Here is a 10,000-nt window from a genome sequence, read left to right on the forward strand (position 1 = left end):
AATCTACAGCAACACTTCTCACCAACTGGACAAAAGAACACAAATACATACCTCATCTCTACATCAACAACACTCTAATACCACACACAAACACACCGAAAATTCTTGGTGTAACATACGATACATCCATGTCTTTCAAACAACACCTCACAAACATAAAAAACAAATGCACACCTAGACTTAACGCACTTAAGTCAATCACTGAAACAACATTTGGACAAAACAAAGAAACTAATAAAACAATATACAAACAATGCATACGCTCAGTGATGAATTATGCGAGTCCTGCATGGGCTCCTAATCTCAGTGAGACACACCACAACACCCTTCAAATCATACAAAACAAAGCCCTAAAAACAATTACAGGCTGCACAAATACAACACCTGCAGACCATTTACACCATGAAACAAAAGTCCTCAAAGTCAAGGACCACCTCGACATGAGAGGCACACAAACACTTGCCGCAGCCACCACAAACACATCACACCCGCTACACTACATAGCAGAACACCCACACACACCAAGAAACATTAAAACTACACCCAAAGACCTTTATTACGCACAGATACTCTCTTCTCTTCCTCCACAACCACCAAATACCAGCCTCCGGAAACATATTCATAATCATATCACTCACCGCTCCATTAACACACTGAAAGACAACACACTGCTGCATGCCAGACCCCCTGATATCCACCCTTCTGAATGCTCTCTCCCACGAAAGGACAGAGTCCACTTGGCCAGACTGCGATGCGGTCACCACCCAGCACTTCTAAGCTACCAGAAGAGGCTGGACGACCGTGTTGTGAACAGCTGCCCAGGATGTAACACTTCACCCCATACCATACAACACATAATGGAAGACTGCATTATACACAATCATGCACGCAAACAACACAACATACACTCTATAAAGGATTTGTGGGAAAACCCAGTTTCGGCTGTGGCCTTCCTTGGGGAGACGGGACTGCTCGGACAGACAGTCTAGGGAACGACAACAACAACAACAACAACAACAAGTAATTGAATAAGTAGTTGAATCAAAACCAAAACTAAACTTATACGAAATAAATGGATAGTTATGTAAATAGATATATAAATGCATGAATAAGATAAAGTACTAAACAATGAAATAATATAAAGTAATAAATACAAAACTGTAGGGATATATGCACCATGGAACTTCATAGGACCGAAAGAATATAGTGCAAGAAAAAAAAGGAAAATAAACAAACAAAAACACATGTAAAGTAAGTCGAACATGGACAAAAAATAGAGGGAAAAGAAAGAGGGGTGAGATAGAAAAATTAAGAAAGAAAAATGTGAAAGAAAAAAGGAAGAAATGGGGGAAATGAAAGAGAGGGGAAACCAGTGAAAGAGAGGAGTGAGAAAAAGAAGAGGTTGAGGTAGAATAGGGAAGATGGAGAATACACACACACACACACACACACACACACACACACACACACACACACACACACACACACACACACACACACACACACACACACACACACACACACACACACACACACACACACACACACACACACACACACACATATAATATATATATATATATATGTATATACATATATATATATATATGTATATATATATATATGTATATACATATATATATATGTATAAACATATATACATACATACATATATATATATATATATATATATATATATATATATATATATATATAGGGAGAGAAACATGCAGAGCAGACAAGACTCACACACACACACACACACACACACACACACACACACACACACACACACACACACACACACACACACACACACACACACACACACACACACACACACACACACACACACACACACACACACACACACACACACACACACACACACACACACACACACACACACACACACACACACACACACACACACACACACACACAGTGAAAGAGAATGAGAGAGACGACAAATACAGGGAAATGTCAATAAAGCACTCAGTCATTTTCGTCTTGTCATAGGCTATTGCTCATATCGGCCATGTCCTTCCCTTCCTCCCTTCCTCCCTTCCTCCCTTCCTCCCTTCATCATCAATCCCTTCCTTTCTCCTTCTTTGCCTGACTTCCTCCTTCCTCCTTCAACTTCCGACATCACTCTCCCACCTTCCTTGTTTTTTGTTTCCCTCACTCCCTCAATTTCTACTCTCTTTTCCTTCTTCCTTCATTCTCTCTATCTCTTTATTTTCCTTCCTCTAATCTTAACTCTCCTTTCCTCTCTCCCTAATCCCTTTCCTTTCCTTCGTCTCTCCATTTCTTCCTTCGTTTTCCCTCTCATCTTCTTCCAATACTCGTCACTCCAAGAGTCCTCATCATCGAAACTTTTTTCATCCCGTTTCCGTCATCTACAAAGAAATGAGACACTTACGTCAGGAGGCGCATAGCTGCGGCCGAAGCCGTCACCAGGGCAAGTGGCAATCACCGGGAGGTGTTAAGAATCGAACCCGGGCCAAGGAAACTATGAGGAGAACGTGACGTTTAAAGCATGAGAATATTAGAAACGTTCTTAGTATCCAGGATTTTCTAGATGTTTTGGAACTACATTAAAGATATTGGTGATTTTTTAATTTTAGTAGTTTTTAACAAAGAAAACCATCTATATAACACCATGGAGGGCTTTCTTTCGGGCGAACAGAATCTTCTGTCGTACTATAAAAACTAAAATTACCGTTGTCGCAGACGCGAGGATTGTGAAGGCTACCCTTGTAAGGTGGAAAACTCACGCTACTGAAAAGATATAGTTGTACATGTTTGTACATAAGTATAAAATTCTCTTAACAATTTCACTTATAGTTGTACATGTTTGTGCATAAGTATAAAATTCTCTTTTAACAATTTCACTTATAGTTGTACATGTTTGTATATAAGTATAAAATTCTCTTAACAATTTCACTTATAGTTGTACATGTTTGTACATAAGTATAAAATTGTCTTTTAACAATTTCACTTCAAAAGAGGTGTCATTGAAATGAATAGAATACCACAGATTGTAACAAAAGATTTATTAAGAAGGAATCTACAAAGGATTACAACGGAGAAGCATGTCGACAGGAGACCTTTTGGTCCATAACTAGGTCGGATGCGGAAAAAATTATGATAATAATAGATAAATAAAAGAAAAATATATAGGAATTATAATAATATTAATAAAAAAATAAATAAATGCATAGGTATAGTTAAATAATAAACAAACAGATAAATAGTAGATAATAATGAATTGACAAATAACTAATAATAAATGAAAATCAAGCAAATAATAATAAACAAACAAATATTAACAAACAAATGAACAAATAATATAAAATAAATGGCAGGCATTACAGCATCTTGCTCAGTGTTTATCTAAACGAATCTTAAAACTTCGAACTGAACTACATTGCACTGCCTCTGCAGGATGTTTATGCCATTCATTAACTACACGATTGGCGAAGTTGTTTCTACCCACTTCCAAATCAAATCTATTTCCTTGCAGTTTGAGACCGTTATTTCTTGTCGGATTCTCATTCAGTGTGAAAATTTTGTCACTTCTGATGTTGTCAATTCCCTTTAGAATCTTGAAGACCTGTATCAAGTTACTATTGAGTCTACGCTTTTTTAGGGAGAACAGATTCATATGTTTTAGTATAATCTTGTTTGATTTCACAAACATGTACATTCACATCGTCGGTTACCATCAGCAACGGCGTTTCTTCTGATCAAATCTAGACTGAAGGAGGACCAAAGAAAAATCCCTTCCGCCTCCACTCTCCACCGAAGGAAGATCCTACTTTGAGGTTACACTTGAAGCTTGCATGTATGTATGTATGTATGTATGTATGTATGTATGTATGTATGTATGTATGTATGTATGTATGTATGTATGTATGTATGTATGTATGTATGTATGTATGTATGTATGTATGTATGTATGTATGTATGTATGTATGTATGTATGTATGTATGTATGTATGTATGTGTGTGTGTATGTATGTATGTATGTATGTATGGATGGATGGATGGGAAGGGGATTGAATAGCGCACTTGGAGGTCGTACTTGAGAATCCCGTGGGTTTTCCTTGAAGGGTCTTGTGCTATCCAGGATACAGGTTTTGGCGACCTGGGTCAAGGATGAGTTTCTTAATGTTAGGCGGGGCATTTGATTGTGAACAAAGTTTTCCAAAGAATTGGAAGTAGGTGGTGGAAGTGGTGGGGTGGGAAATGGGACTTTGTAGAAGGAAAACAATACCCGTTTCTTGTCTCTGAGTAGACCCAAAATGGCTGTTTAGTGGAATTACAGAACAACCAAATAATTCCTTTATATTCATTTTCCATTGAATATATGCCGAAATATCTAATAATATAACTACTAAGTAGATTATCTACGTAAGGATTTAGATGTTGAGACAAAATACTGTAAAGGAATGTTATGATTATGATTCCTATAAATCATATCTAGTTTAATACACCTGGTTGAATATATCTGGCTAAATGTATTAATTAAATGTATATATTTAGATAACCTAGTTGAATACATCTCGTTATATATAGCTAGTGAAAAACATCTAGATAGATACCTTTAGTTAAATATATATATGTAAATACATCTAGTTGATTGCATCTAATGAATCGCATCTAGTTGATTAAATTTAGTTAAATACATCTAGACAATACATCTAGTTAAATGGACCAATTTAGATATTGTCATATCTGGAGAGATGTTCCCATATTATCAATTTGTTTTGAGACAAATGAAGAAACACCGAATCTAAACCAATTTATAGGACATTGAATTCTTCTTCGACTACAGCACTCAAAACAACTGAGCCCAGAGTACTCAGGGCAAAGGTGACAGGCTCTGATGATATTTAAACGCTTCAGGATTCCATACAGTCAACGTTGGATCCGTTTGTATCCGTCGAACACTGGATCTGATTTGATTTAGTCCGATGCGACAGGGAATAACGAAAATTGTATCCAGTTTGACGCTTTGAAAACATGTATATGTGTTTACGTACGTAGATACATGTTTACACGCAGTATTTACATGCACAATGCATCCAGATATGTTTGTATTGATACGTACATGTATTTATATATATATATATATACATATATATATATATATAAATATATATATATATACATATGTATATATATACATATAAACATATCAATAAATACGTACATATTTACAAACATACACTATATACATACAGATATACATGCATTTTTTATGCATATTGAACTTGGATACTGTACGGTCTTATACATATACACATACATAATGTATACATAAATGCATACATACGTACATAAGTACATTTATATACATGAACTACATACATACGGACATACATGGATGTTTGCATGCATACTATACACATATACTCTACGGTCATGCACGAATACATACAGAAATGCATCCATGCATGCATGCATGCATGCATACATACATACATACATACATACATACATACATACATACATACATACATACATACATACATACATACATACATACATACATACATACATACATACATACATACATACATACATACATACATACATACATACATACATACATACATACATACATACATACATACATACATACATATATGACATACGTATACAGCATACATGTACGTACACATACTTTCCCATTTACCTACCTACCTATCTACTTTCCTACCTACCTACCTACTTTCCTACCTACCTACCTACTTTCCTACCTGCCTACCTACCTACGTACCTACCTGCCTACCCATCTACGCGCAGAGGTAACTGCCTACATACACGAATACTTAGGCTTTGCTAGCGCACATACAGGCCATATTCGATGTAATTAGTGACTCTTTTTTTCCAAAACTGAGAAGGCGAAAGAGCAAAATTTTCGACCTGTAATGAGCGCTCGCCGGCAGACTGCCAAAGATACCATTGAAGCCAATTCTGAAAAAGAAAAAAATCGGACTCCCCAGGCGGGCTCGAATGCCTGCATTGATGTTTTCGAAAAAGAAAGATGATAAAACTCGATATTCTGTTCTGCATTTATGCAAAAGAAAAGTTATATATATATATATATATATATATACATATGTATACGCACACACACACACACACACACACACACACACACACACACACACACACACACACACACACACACACACACACACACACACACACACACACACACACACACACACACACACACACACATATATATATATATATATATATATATATATATATGCATATATATGTATATATATATATATATATACATATATATATATATGCATATATATATATATATATATGTGTGTGTGTGTGTGTGTGTGTGTGTGTGTGTGTGTGTGTGTGTGTGTGTGTGTGTGCGTGCGCAAAAGAAATAACTAAGCACACGTGATAATATTTGCAGAAACCACTTGGAAAATAAAATAATTAAATACCGAACGTTTTCGTCTATTCAAGACATCAGGGTACAAAGAATACATAAAATGACCAAAGATCGTAATATGTACAAAGTAGTAGAGGAACTGAGAAAGGTCCAATGTTACCCGATTCCAGAAGAATAATTTACAATCTTTTTAATGATAAAGTTATCTAACTTATACAAACCTAGGCTTAAATTCATATTATTATTATTTTTTTTAATGTAACGTTCGGTATTCAATTATTTTATTTTCCAAGTTGTTTCTGCTAGTGTATATATATATATATATATATATATATATATATATATATATATATGATAGCTAACACAGTGTTTAGGAAAAATGTCAAACATAAGTATACATGGGAAAGGGTGGTGGATGGAAGGGTGGCTGATAAGTAATCAATGGACTATGTAGTGGTATCCAAGAAAAGAGTAGGAATGGTTCTGGATGTCCATATTCTTAGGTGAGAGATGGGGTATCAGATCATTTGTTGGTGGAAGGCAAGTAGAGAGTGGAGGATAGGTGGAGAAATAAGAAAAGGACAGGTGGTAGAGAAGTGCTAAGGGTAAACTGCTTAAACTAGAAAGAAAAGGAATTTAGGCACCAGGAGGAACTGAGAGAGATGTGGGAGGTGCTGAAGGATAGAGTGGAGGTAGAGGTGGAGGAGAAATGGGGGTGTTTCAAGGACTAGTGTCAAGGTGTGGAAAGATGGTAAGTGGAACAAGAAGGAAGGGTAGTGAGTGGTAGGATGATGATGTGAAGAAAGTAGTAGAAGAGAAGAAGCGAGTGTTTAGGGATTGGTTGCAAAGTAAGGCGAGAAAAACATATGAGAGGTACAAAGAAAAAAGAAAAGAAGTTAAAAAATAAATAAAAGAGGCAAAAGGAGAGCAGATTTAAACTGGGTCAGGAATATGACAAAAAAATAAATAAAAAGATGTTTTCAGAGGAAGTTAGGAGAGGAACGGGAGGGGAGTCAAATAAAGAAGAAAAGGTAAAAGGCGCAGACGGAAAGATGATAACGGAAGATGAGGTGGTAAGGGGAAGATGGAAGATTGGTAGTAACAGTGGGAAGCGGTAAGAAAAATTCGCTGTAATTGGAGAAAAATGGAGAAGAGATCAAAGATGAGGTGGAAGTATGGGCGTCATGAAGAGTGTCTGAAGAAGGGAAGTACAGTAATAGTGTACTGGCTAATGAAGTTGCTTAATGTGTGTCTAAGGGAGGGTAGAGTGCCAGAGGATTGGAAGATTGCCTGTATAGTTCCGTTTTACAAGAGAAAACGACACAAATGTGAGTGTAGTAGTTTCAGAGGAATCAGTTTGCAGATTGTAGTTGGGAAATCATATGGGAGGGTTTTAATTGCGAGGATTAAGAGGGAGTAATTGGTGAGGAACTGTGTGGATTTAGGGTAGATAGGGGTTGTGTTGATCAGATTTTTGTGGTAGGGCAGCTATGTGAGAAAGTTTTAGCAAAAAGTAAGAATGTTTTTTGGGGATTTATGGATTTGGAAAATCCTTATGACAGGGTAGACAGAAAGGCACTGGGGGAGGTTTTGAAGATATATGGGATTGAGGGAAGGCTGATTAAGGCAATCAAAGGTTTTTACAAGAGTAGTAGACCCTGTATTAAAATTAGAAATGGAGAGAAGTAAAGATGGAACTGCAACAGGGATGTGTCATGTCGCCATGGCTGTTCAATGTGTACATGGATGGGGTGGTGTGAGAGGGAAATGCGAGGGAAATGGGCAAGGGCCTTGAGATGGTTAAAGAAAACGGAGAAAAGTGGGAGGTAAACAAGTTGTTGTTTGCTGACGACACTACGCTTGCGGCAAGGTCAGTGGAGAGTTTAAAGGAGCTGATGACGGAGTTTGGGAAGGTATGCGATAGGATAAATTTAAAGGTAAATGTGAGCAAAAGTAAAATGATGGGATATACAAGGGGAGAAGATGTCAGAAACTTGAAAATAAATCTTAAAGAAGAGAGGCTGGAGGATGTGGATAGCTTTAGGTATTTGGTGTTGCATGTGACAGGAAAGTGAGGAGAGGAGGTAGAGGTAAACTGTAGACTGAGAGAAGCAAGTAAATGCCTTGGAGGATTAAAAACTGTCATAAGAAAGAGACATGGGAATGAAAGCAAAGGGTAGACTATATGAAGGTGTGATTGTACTGACAGCACAGTATGGGGCAGAGACATTGAACCTAAGAGGCAGAGATGAAAAGTTTAAATGTGTTAGAGATGAACTGCATGGTAGTGGTTACAAGGTTAGATAAATAGAAAAACGAGGAGGTGAAAAGGAGAACTGGATTGAAAAGGATATGCCAAATAAGGATGATGAAAGAGCATTTGGATCTTTTGGACATATTGAAAGTATGATTGAAGAAAAATACGTAAAAGAGATATGTAAAGCATAGATGGAGGGAGTTAACTTGAGGGTACGACCAAGGATGAGAGGGTGGATGGGGTGAAGGGGTGTTGAACAAGAGAGGAGTGTCTGTCGAACAAGGATGGGAGAAGGAAGGAGATAGGGATGAGTGTAGAATGGATTTGTATAAATAATATTGTGATATAAGGAAAGGAGGGGATGGAGGCGAAATGAATAGTTATGCGTGAATGATATTTTGACGCAGCCCGAAAGGATTTCTCCCCGTCTTTTCTTTTTCTGCGTGAGGAGATGGAGAGGGGTGGTCGCCGATTAAGTGACGTGGCCATGCTGTGGATGTACTGTGTCTTTCTGCATTGCTTCTGACCCATATATATATATATGTATATATGCAAAGTAGACCACTTGGAAAAAGAAACTAACGAAGCAGAGCGCTTTCGTATATTACATCTTCAGTGCAACAAGTACGACAAGTACTTTTTGCACTGAAGATGTAATATATGAAAGCGCTCTGCTTCGTTAGTTTCTTTTTCCAAGTGGTCTACTTTGCATAAGTGAACACACGTACCCGTGTTCTTATTAGCATATATATATATATATATATATATATATATATATATATATATTTATATATATGTATATATATATATATATATATATATATATATATACACTATATATATGTATATATAAATTAAATATGGAAGACTATGGAAGGCTTGTATTTGCCCACCCTTCTGAAATGAGACCTACTGTGAGAAAAATTGAAAATCTCAGTAAGAAGATTAATCAGTGCCAAAATGATGTCGTGTTTAACTCAGTGTGTATTAGTGAGAATCTGCGCCCTAAATATACAATATATATATATATGCATACACACGTATAAATATGTATGTATGCATGTATATGTATGTATATATGTATGTATGAATACATGTATATGTATGTATACAACCTATTTTTGTGATGCATGTATCTGTTTTCGTGTATTCGTTGTTTTATTTGCCAACACATATGTTCAGGGATTTCTTCGGGGGGGGGGGGACCGTCTCGTTACTCGAAATACTAAAACTTGAGGAAACATCAGGGGATTTCTCTCTAGCAAACAAGAAATATTGGGATCAGCTGGGCGCACTGCCATTTGGAT

This window comes from Oratosquilla oratoria, chromosome 30 (assembly GCF_046742065.1).
Source record: "Oratosquilla oratoria isolate Oo_2021 chromosome 30, ASM4674206v1, whole genome shotgun sequence".
Classification (NCBI taxonomy): domain Eukaryota; kingdom Metazoa; phylum Arthropoda; class Malacostraca; order Stomatopoda; family Squillidae; genus Oratosquilla; species Oratosquilla oratoria.